Here is a 12,291-nt window from a genome sequence, read left to right as displayed (position 1 = left end):
CGCAAGTCCAAGCTTCGACCACGAGCAGATGGACCCTTCAAGGTGCTCGCACGATACAACGACAATGCTTACAACATCGACCTCCCATGCGACAAGTCCAACGTGAGCGACATCTTCAACGTCAAGGATCTTTCTCCCTTCCATGGTGATGGAGAATTTGATCCAAGGACGGATCTTCCCCAAGGGAGGGGACATGATGCGGAGCATCCCAAGGACATCCCCATGGACCCAACTACATCTCCTACGACACCTCTTGGACCCATGACACGAGCACGTGCAAGAGCTCTTGAAACCGAGGTGGCATCTCTCCTCTCACAATTCCACTTCGATGCACATGAGGCATGTCTACTACCTCATATGGACACTTTATGCATACTCAGGTACCATGGAGAAGCTAAGGAGCAAGGACAAGAGGAAGAGGAAGATGGACGAGAAGACGGAGAAGAAGGAGGGCTGCAGGAAAAGTCCCAGCCACCGGACGTCCGGCGCGTGAAGCATTAGCCGAGCCCTAGCGAGCGGACGTCCGGTCCAGACCGGACGACCGGTGCCCCTACACCCGAAGCAAACGAGCGGACGTCCGGTCCGGACCGGATGACCTGCACACCTGCATCCGAGCCAACATCAGCGGAAGTCCGACGTTTCTGGACGTCCGGCACCCCCATCACAGAGCAGAACCAGCAGACGTCCGGAGGACACCGGACGACCGGCTGGTGGCCGCTCCTGAGACACCGGACGACCGGCCACCAGCGGATGTCCGGTTCCTGGCTGCGTCCAGATTCGGGCCCGAGGCCCATGTACCCCTACTTTCGCCCCCATTTGCACTTAGACTATAAATAGACCTCTCCCACCTCCTTTCTAGGGTTAGCAAAGGATTAGCTCATATTTCGTGTGAGAGCTTTTCTCATCCACTTGGTTACCTTCTCCTCGGAGATTCGAGCCTCCTACGGAAAAGATCCCCCAAGCGGATTCAGGACCCCTCTTTAGGGAAGAACATCAAGACCTCCTCACGGAGAAGACCGTTACCCTTGTATCGTCCTTAGTTGACCGTGTACCATGTGAACCCTGTGTATTCGAGGATCTAGCACATGTGTGACTTGTTCTTGTTAGTTTCAGTGTTCATCTTGTGTTTTCCTTGTGTTTTCCCTCATTTCCCTCCTCGTGTTCTTCGTGTTCGTCACGGGATCCGCTCCTTTCGTGAAAGATCGGCCTATACGGTTCCTACCCTACATCAAAAGTTCACCATGCCCAAGTTCAATGGAAGCAATGACCCCGAAGAGTACCTTTCATGGGCGTTGAAGGTTGACAAAATCTTCCGCTTGCACAACTATGAGGAAGAGAAGAATATCACGATGGCATCCGTTGAGTTCCAAGACTACGTACTCATTTGGTGGGAAAAAGTCATTTAGCGCCTTGAGGCGAGAGGTGAACCACCCATCACTACTTGGGTGCAAATGAAGGATGTCATGAGAGCACGTTTTGTGCCAACATACTACAATTGCGACCTCTTCAAGAAACTCCAACTCCTCAAGCAAGGAACCTAGAGCATTGAAGAATACTATAAGGAAATGGAGATTGGCATGATACGAGCTAATGTCACGGAAGATGATGAGAAAACTATGGAACGTTTCTTGAATGGACTCAATCATCCTATCAAGAAGATCGTCGACTTCCAACCATACTCGAACCTCATCGATCTAGTGCATCAAGCTACCAAGGTGGAACGTCAAGTGCAATATGACTTCAAATATGCCATGTTCTCATCCAAGTCCTATGGTTTCTCCAACACCCAAGCTTCAACAACTCCAACACCTTATACCTCAACCAAGCCATCTACAAGCAATGTTGACGAGTCGAGTTACAAGAAAATTTCGACAACCTCAAGCCATCCTCCTACAACAAGAAACTTCAAGCCAAGAGATTCATCATCATCTACCCCAACCGACGAGACCATCAAGACAAGTTCCTTTAAATGTTTCACATGCAGAGGCCGAGGCCACAAGTCTTTCGAGTGTACAAACAAGCGCACCATGATCCTCAACGACGATGGTACCTATAACTCCATGAGTGAAGGAGAAATGGAAGCCCTTGAGCAAGTGGCCATGCACCGGCAAGTGAACGAAGATGACATGGATCAAGTCTTTTGCAACGAAGAATCAAGCCCCGCTCTCGTTGTCTACAAGGTCTTGACTCTTCAACATCAACAAGAAGAATACCAAAGATGCCATATATTCCATACCAAGGCTGGCATCAACGAAAGGTCCGTCAAGGTCATCATCGATGGAGGGAGTTATCATAACTTGGCAAGTGAAGAATTATGCTCCAACCTCCAATTGGCCAAGATGAAGCACCCACATCCCTACAAAGTTCAATGGCTTAGCGACTCTGGCACTATCCAAGTCAAGCATAGGGTATAGGTCTCCTTCAAAATCGGAGCATACGAAGACACATTGGAGTGTGATGTCGTTCCAATGTCCGTTTGCCACCTCCTCCTTGGACGACCATGGAAATTTGATCGAGGTGTCATCCACAACAGCCGAACAGATCACTATACCTTCAAGATGAAAGGAAAGGAGTACATCCTTCGACCTATGTCTCCAAGCGAAGTGACCGCCGACAAGCAAACCACCCATCATGGAGAGAATAGTGAGAGAGTGAACCACCCAAAAGAGAGTGAGCGCCACAAGCCAAAATTGAGTGCCTCCACGATCAGCGACAAGAAGAACTTAGTTCTATTTGCCACCAAACGTGAGATGAGAGAAGTGTGTGAGAACCCATAAAGTGTCCTGCACTATGTCCTTTTGTGCAAGGATGAGGCACCAAAAGCTAACACCTCTCACGATCTAACTTTAGTGTGGTCTTCTCTTTTGCAGGAATTCCAAGATGTTTTCCCCGTTGAGCTACCTCCGGGTCTACCTTCACAACGAGGCATTGAGCACTGAATCGACCTCATCCCCAGAGCACCTCTTCCTAACAAGGCTCCCTACCGCGTCAACCCCGAGGAAACTAAGGAGATCCAACGGCAAGTACAACAACTCATCAACAATGGCCATGTTCGAGAAAGTTTGAGCCCTTGTGCCGTTCTGGTAATCCTTGTACCCAATAAATATGGTACATTTCGCATGTGTTCCGGTTGTCGTCCTATCAATGTTATTACCGTGCGTTATCGTTACCCTATTCCACGTCTAGATGATATGCTAGATGAGCTTAGCGAGGCCACAATTTTCTCTAAGATTGATCTTAAGAGTGGCTACTATCAAATACGCATCCAAGAAGGTGATGAATGGAAAACTGCATTTAAGACCAAGTTTGGCTTATATGAATGGCTTGTTATGCCTATGGGTTTATCCGAAGCACCCGGTACTTTCATGAGACTCATGCATTTTGTTTTTCGACCCTATATTGGTGTATTTATTGTGGTCTACTTTGACGACATTCTTGTCTTTAGCAAATCACTAAAAGACCATGTCACCCACCTTAGAACCGTGCTACAAACTCTTAGAAAAGAGCACCTCTTTGCTAATATGGACAAATTCCTTTTTGGTGTTGACAAGCTTCTTTTCTTGGGTTTCATTGTGTCTTCTAAGGGTGTTCATGTAGATGAATCTAAGATTAATTCTATTAAAACTTGTCCTCAACCAACCAACTTGCAACAAGTGCGTAGTTTCCTTGGTTTAGCCAGTTTCTATCGTGGATTTGTCAAGCATTTTAGCACCATTGATTCACCTTTGCATGCTTTGATTAAGAAAAATGCGCCTTTTGTTTGGGGACCATCCCAAGATACCGCATTCAGTGAGCTTAAGAATTTTCTTACTCATGCTCTCGTGCTTGCATTACCCAACTTTGACAAACCTTTTGAAATTCATTGCGATGCTAGTGGTAATGGCATAGGAGGTGCGTTAACGCAAGAGAAGCACCCCATAGCTTACTTTAGTGAGAAACTTTCCGGAGCGCAACTCAATTACCCCATCTATGACAAAGAGCTATATGCTTTAGTGCGAGTTTTGCATGAATGGGAACATTATCTTCGCCCTCATGAATTTGTCATCCATACCGACCATGAAACGCTTAAGTATCTTAAGGTTCAAACTAAGTTGAAGAAGCGTCATGCTAAATGGAGTGAATTCATTGAGTCATTTCCTTATGTCATCAAGTACATTAAAGGTAAGGAAAATGTTGTTTTGGACGCTCTTTCCCGCATATGCATGGTTGTCACCAAACTTGAATTGAATGCCATAGGCTTTGAGCACATAAAAGACTTGTATGCACATGATCCTACTTTCGCTATTCCTTATGCTAAATGTTTGACGCATACATCTTGGGAACGCTATTACATCAAAGATGATTATCTTATGAGAGCTAAAAAACTTTGCATCCCCAAGTCTTCTCTTCGTTTGTTACTTTTGCAAGAATCTCATGGAGGAGGACTCATGGGACACTTCGAACGTGACAAGACATTTGATATGCTCTCCAAGAACTACTATTGGCCCAAGATGTCACGCGACGTCTCACGCTTCACCACCCGATGTTCGACATGTCGCAAAGCAAAGTCCAAAGCTCAATCTCATGGGCTATATACACCCCTTCCAATTCCATATCACCCATGGGAAGATATTAACATGGATTTTGCGCTTGGTTTGCCTAGAACTAGAAATGGCAAAGATTCTGTGTTTGTTGTTGTGGACCGATTCTCTAAAATGGCTCATTTTATACCATGCAACAAGATAGACAATGCTTCACATGTTGCAAATCTCTTTTGTAGGGAAATCTTATGATGTAGGGTGGAACCCTAATCAGTCGATCTTTCATGAAAGGAGATGATCCCGCGACGAACACGAAGAACACGAGGAGATAAACGAGGGAAAACACAAGGGAAACACAAGAGGAACACTCAAACTAACAAGAACACGTTACACATGTGCTAGATCCATGAACACAAAGGAAGATACAAGATCCAAAGTCAACAACGGACGATACAAGAGGTAACCGGTTCTTCTTCGTGAGGAGGTCTTGAATCCACAAGGGGATCTTCCCGTGAGGGGTCTTGAATCCAAGGTGGATCTTCTCTGTAGAGGGGCCGCAGTCTCTCTCGTGGAGTAGATCCGATATGGATGAGCGAAGCTCTATCTCTCAAATGAGCTATCACAACGCTAACCCTAGAAAGTTGGACGAGGTGGAGTATATTTAGTCTAGGGGGAGAAGGATACATGGGCCTCAGCCCTTCACCGTGCGCAGACAGGGGAGGACGGATGTACGGGCTGATCGGGCCGGATGTCCGGGCTTTCAGGCGATGCCGGATGTCCGGGCTGGGGAGGTCGGATGTCCGGGCTGGAGTGGTGGTACTTGTTCCTCTCGGGTTCGGAGGGGCCAGATTTCCGGGCTAGGAGCCGGATGTCCGAGGGCTCAGGAACAGTCGGATATCCGGGCTAGCGAGGCCGGATTTCCGGGGCCTAGGAGTTGTTCTCCGTCTTCTTCCGTCGTCGTTTCCATGCTTCCCTCGCGGATGGTGTAGTTGTTCCTTGGCGCTTGCACTCCTCCTCAACATCCGTGAAGCTCCGATAATACCTATGCATGCACACGGGAGAAGTGTCAAGTAGTATACCATCCTCGAAGGGGTCAAGTGAGCACATGTAAAGGAGATGATTCACCTTAGTGTATGTGAAGTAGATGTCGCACGTGTCACTCGCCGAACGGACTCTTGACATGGTGATTTCCATAGGATGCTCTGCATCATCTCCCCTCCCTTGGGAAAGATCCGACCTCGAATCAAAAACCAAATCACCATGGGAAAGAGATGGCTTCACCGTGTAGAAGTGGACGTTCACCAAGTACTTGTCATCTTGAAGCTCGAAATGGGCACTCTCCAATATCGCACCATCTTGTGATTCCTTCAAAAGGAGTAAGGACAACAAACACTTGGAAAAACAAATGTGGTTAGCGTTAGTGCAAAACCAAGCATTCGATAGGTGAGTCACCAAACAAGTGTCGTCATCATGCAAAGCATATGGTGTGACAAAGGATTGTGACATGGCATGTAAGCATATCAATCAAGCGCAAGAAAAGAAATCATGGGGACAAGCATGTAAATGTGAGGTAGTGATGCAAATATGTGTGTCAAGAGAATAAGCATCTACCTAAAGTCATAGCAAGCATGCACAAAGAACTCGACAAATGGGCGATGGTAGGCATAAGAAACATTCACAACACCAAATAAAATGAAGTGTCTAAACACATGGTTCAAGTGCAAGACAATCCAAGCATAATGTGCATGGGGTGTAGTGAATATCATGTGGCACTCAACACAATGGAAAGAGCAATTGTTCATAATATGTGAGGCAATCAAGGCAAGCATGTAGCAATCAATGGGACATGGCATATGTGAAGTGATGACATTGTTGCAACCAAACATATGAGAGGAGCAAGTAATCCAAGAATTGGATGCAACACACAAGGCATATATATCATGATGCATGGAACGGTGAAAATGATAAGCCGAATCTAACATGTGTGCAATCAAGTGGTCCAAGATGAAAAATAAGTCTCATGGTGCAAGCAACACAAGTAGTATGATCCGTCATATCCATGCTCAAGAAAGATGTCACCTTGTAGGCGTGTCCTTGTGCATCCTTCAGAATGCCGAAGTACAAGCAAGTGCGATGTAGAATTGTCGTGGTAGAAGGTAGTTCGCTCTCAAGAGCTCGGATTGTCAACTCACGTGACGTGGAAGTTGACACGAAGTTCAAGTATCCTACACATGCACACAACATAAGAAAGAACATATGCGCATGGTAGATAAACACATCATCCATCATGATGGTTCTTTTCTCTTGCACATAATCATTAGAATGACAAGTGCATGAATAATATGATGCAACAATGGCAATATTCATGGCACGAGGTATATGGTGCAAAGAAGGAAGGCAAGCATGCTTCACAAGAAATATGTCAAAATCTCCAAATATATGCGAGAATGCTATGGGGGCAATCTCATTAGCAAGACTAAAATCATTGGTGCACCCAATACATGGGAAATCATCTAGCATGATAGAGGCAACAGATGGAGATATATGACAAGAAGCAATAATAATCATGTGCAAAGCATGTAGATGGTTGTCACCAACCACATGAAGGGAGCAAGTTTGAGTCATCAGAGATGCAACAAGGCAAGCAAACATAGTAATCAAGTTGTGCAAGCTAGTAGTGCGAAGATGCAACATACTAGAGTAAATAATGGCAATCATGTCATGAGAGCAAATAATAGGCATAGGCAATGCACATGACATATCGCAAGCACGAACACAAAGCAAGATGAAAGTATCATCATAGGCATGGGGCACAAAGCAAACATGGCAATAACAAGTGATATCTCCACCAAGCTTGCGTATGCACATACAAGTATGAGAAACAATCATCATGTGTAATGCAAAGCATGGGTCACGAATGCATGGCAAAGGCATAGTAATGAGCATATCATGCAAAGTGAACATGGCAAGATGGGAATATAATATGTAATGGACAATAACCCATAGCCAAGTGAGAGCCAAGGAGAAGAAATGCGCGAAGTCTTTGCGCGAAGAGAGCAGTGGGAAAGACAATCCATGGGATCCCAAGTCATGGTTGCTCTCTAGAGCTCGTTTTGTCAACTTGTGGGATTGCGAGGTTGACAAGTATTCATGGGTACCTACACAAGAGAAACACAAACCAAAGAGACTGTGTGTGTGGTAAATGTACACATCATCCATCATGATGTGTATGTGCACGTGAGAGTTAGCACAAGATAAGCATCGCTCAAAGAAATTTTATGCATGGTATAAGAACATGTCATTGATCATGAAAGAATAGTTATTGTGTATAACACGATGGGGACACAAATTGAGCATGCAAGTATAAGGCACATCAATAGCATGTTTATTCATGGGGAGCATATTGTGCACAAAAGTATTGGGATCATGCAATGAATGGGATGAATCAAAATCTCCTAAAATGTATGAGGAAACTATGGAGGTCTCCTCATGAGCAATATTGGAAACATCATATGGAGAAAATGGACAACATCCAAAACAATGCATATCCGAAGCTAGGTGGTCATGGCATGGCATATGAGATAAATGATGCAAAGGGAGCATATCAATATCATCACAAGAAAAACAAATGCCAATAAACATAGGCTTGTCATCTATGCCATAAGTGCAAATTGGGTTAATCTTAATGGCATATGCATAGTCACTATGAAGAGATTGCAAATATGACATGTGGTCAATCTCATGCATAGCATATGACAAGTCAAGCGGATTGGCAAACATGATGTGACCGAGAGAATTAGCACAAGAAATCCTATGTAACATGGCATCACAACTAATAGACTCCACATGGAAATCATCATACTCATCATAAATGGGTAAATCATCGCATGGGGAATTCACACTAGCATGAAGCATGGAAATAGGTTGATCAACATCATGCAAGCAATCAACGTCAAGAATGTCCACTAGTGGGACTAGAGCATCACCTTCACCTATGTCATTCCACTCATGTGGTGTAGGTGAGGTGGGAAAGACCAAATGGTGGTCATCTTCATCTTGATGGGACCATGCGGGGGGTGCATCACATTCCACCATGGCCATCGCCTTGTCCAAAGGTAGGACGAAGTCGTTGAGAATCGGCGCGTTATCAGATAAGGGACCTAGCACCAAATGAGAAGACACAATAGAGGTAGAGGTCAAGTCGTTAGTGTTGAAAGTGGCCTCACATGACCTATCAACTATCACACTCTCTCTATGTGGTGGTTCACTCACTCCCTCAATATAGGTGCACTCAAACTCACATATGGTGGAGTCACTCATCTTACTCAAGTGGTGGGGGTTGTGGGTCTCCTCACATTTGAATTGTGGCAACACATATATGGGGCTAGTGGTGAAGTCACTCTCACTCTCAATGTGGTGGCACAAGTCACTCAAGTCATCATACGTCGCTGTGGTCGAAGGGAAAATCCCATTTTCAACCATCTCATCGCCGTCGCCATGGATGAAGGCCGAAGATGGCACATCATCACTCTCACCTCCTAAGATGGAAGCATCATCCTTTCTCGCCACCTTGTCGTTTGCCTCCAAAGCATGTTCCTTGATTGGCTCCATAGTCGTAGTTGTCGCCGCACCGTCTTGAAAAAGAGTCATGGAGGACTCGGCATCATCAATGCCACAAAGAGGCATGGCGGTGAAGTCGAACTTGGGAGCACCGTCTTGGAGCTCGTCGGGCTTGGACATCTTGGTGGAACTAGCCTCATGCTCGTTCTCATGGAGCTTGGTCGTCGCGAAGTGAGCTTGGGGTGGAGAATCTTTGGCCTTCATCAGTTCTTGTTCCGCCTTGAGAGCACCAATGTAGCCGTCGTCGAGGGACTTGTAGTTCTCGAGGAAGATCGTCTTGGAGATGTCGTTGTGCAATCCCATCATGAAGTGGAACTTCATCGAAATGGGTTCGTCCACGCCGGCTCGTTGCAAGGCAATCTTCATCTCCTTGAAGTACTCATTGATGGACTTGGATCCTTGGATGGTGTTCTCCAATTGGCGTTGAAGTTGTTCCGTGTAGGTTGGAGGCACAAACTCTCGCCACAAAGCTCTCTTAGTCTTGGGCCAACTCATGTCGTGGGTCTCCAAAGGTGTGTCAAGCCACCATGTGGACGCGTAGTCGTGGAAGTTCCTTGTGGCGCACTTCACTTGATCTTCGGGAGGGACTTGATGTAGCTTGAGGTAGTCATCCATCAAACGCTCCCACTCGAGATACTCCTCGGGTTCTAGAGTCCCATAGAAAGGAATCCCATAGTCGATGTCGAGGTCGTAGTAGCTCGTGGAAGTCATGGACTTGAGCTTGGGGAGCTTCTCTTGAAGTGCTTGTGGGCGAAGATGCCGTATGTCTGTAGGCGAAGATGCCTTGAAGTCGCTTGGCGAAGATGCCAAGGGAGATGGTGAAGTCGTTGAGTGGTTGTTGGTGTTGAGCTCTTGACCTTCACGTTCGTGGTGGTGATGGTGTCGATGCCGATGTGACCTTGCCGTAGATGGTAGCTTGGAAGCATCTGTACTTGAGCGTCTTCTAGAAGATGAGGAAGATCGCTTGTAGGACTTGATGAGGGCTTTGATCTCCTCCATTTGAGATTGCATCTTGGTGTAGTTGGAGTTGTTCGTGGCATCGAACTCATCATTGTTGTTGTAGACCAAAGATGAAATTCCTTGCCTATCCATCACTCCAAGAGAAAAATGTGAGTGGTAGAAAGAGAAGAACGAATACCAAATGTACCTTGACCGAAGTTGAAAGTGGATCAATGATCACTCCAATGTGGACAAGGAAATAGCACAATTGGTACCAATTCTTGTCGGTTTCTCACACCTACACAAGTAAGGCTTATGGTGGAGCTCAGTGAGGATAGTGGCACAAAAATTTAATGCAAAATGTTAGCAAGAGTCAATAATGTTGGAAGAGATTCACAAATTCGCAAGTGAAACAAGTAGACCAATAGCAATATGTGGCATGCGGAAACACACACACGGATAGATAAATGGGGTCGTGCAACCAAGGATGAGCTCAAAATGTGGAATCCACGGAAAACGCTCGTGTTGCACAACTCAGGAGAGACGCTAGCATGATTGTTCTATAGGTGGATACGACACTTGTGCACAACCTAGAAGATGCAAAATAGATAAACTTTCTATCCCAAGTATGCTATGTGTATGATGTTCTCATGGTATGATCCAAGATGATCGCATATGGCAATGTAGTATGATGCTATGGCTATTGCTTGCAAGCTCTTTGGTCTCTTTTTTTTCCTTAAAAGCTTTTTTTGTATATGGACACTTTGCGAAATGCACAAACCATGATAGCAATTGTGTATAAGCGGGAACAAACTTGAGGCACACGAGATGATATGATACCAATATGATATGGTATGTATGCAATGTATGGTGTAGATCACTAATGTGCACAAGTAACGTTGCCGGAAATACTCAATGGCTAATCTCGATAGGCAAGTAACACAAAATTCAATGGCAAGGGAATATACAATGGAGGGATACCACGATACCAAGACGATATGGAGGTTACCGTCCGTGTCGATGATGAGTGGCGGTGATCTTGATGGAGATACCAAGATGATGGAGACTCGTCCCTAAGTAGCCGAAACACCTTAGGAAACGGAAAAACCGCGAACTCAAAATCTCAAATGTCAAATGGTGGTAGCGGGAAAGCGGTGGTGGTTTTGTGGAAGTGCAATGATGGGTTATACGAGTAGGCAATGCGGAAGTGGAGGGTAAGGTGGTGTACTATACACAGTGTCGGAGTTGAAAGCACGGTCCCTAAGTAGCCGAAACACCTTAGGAGACACAACTCACAACACTAACAAAATTGGGTTAAGTTGGGATATTGGAAGTGTATGGTGGGTAAGCCTATGCGGAAGTTATGGTGGTGGTGGTGGTTGATGAAGAAGCAACCGGCCCTAAGTATCCTAGACACCTTAGGAGACTGAAATCACTCATCAAGCAACGACTAATGCGATGGGGAACAAAATTGGTTAGGTTGCGTTAGTCGGTGGTGGTTATGCGGAGGTCGTGGTGGAAGCCCTAGGCAAAGATGCCAAAGTTCCAAAAATTTGATGGAGTCAAATAGTGATGGTAGTATTTTTGTGGGAAGGGGGATGTCAAGACCTTTTCAATGAGCTAATGTCCAGAACCGTGCAGGGGCCGGACAAAACGGTGAAACGGGGGTGGTTGAGATGTCAGGGGCCGGACATCCGTGCTCGGGGCCGGAAATCCGGGACCTGATGTCTAGAACCGTGCAGATTTGGCGCTCTAGGAGCCGGATGTCCGGCCCGACGAATCCAGATCTCGTTTGGGGCGGAAATTTTCTAATTGGGGGCGGAAATTGATGATTCCAAGGGAAAAATTTGATGGATTTCGTGGATGGAAAGTGGGTAAACTTGGGGATATGCTAGATCCACTCGAAACCAAGCAAATTCATGGATCAAAATCAACAAAACTTCGTCAAACCAACAAATCACAAAAAAAATTTGGGGCTATTTTTAGTGGGGATTTTCGAAATTGGGGAAGAACACAACAAAATTAGGCTAGAAAACACAATGGGGAGGCTCTGAAATCGTGATCAACGTGGCTCATGATACCAAGATGATATCATGAGACAAGCTGGCTCTGATCCAAGATTATGTAGGGTGGAACCCTAATCGGCCGATCTTTCAAGAAAGGAGCGGATCCCGCGACGAACACGAAGAACACGAGGAGAGAAACGAGGGAA

The sequence above is a fragment of the Triticum urartu genome, chromosome 5, assembly GCF_003073215.2.
Source record: "Triticum urartu cultivar G1812 chromosome 5, Tu2.1, whole genome shotgun sequence".
Classification (NCBI taxonomy): domain Eukaryota; kingdom Viridiplantae; phylum Streptophyta; class Magnoliopsida; order Poales; family Poaceae; genus Triticum; species Triticum urartu.
Note: the sequence above shows the minus strand (reverse complement) of the source record.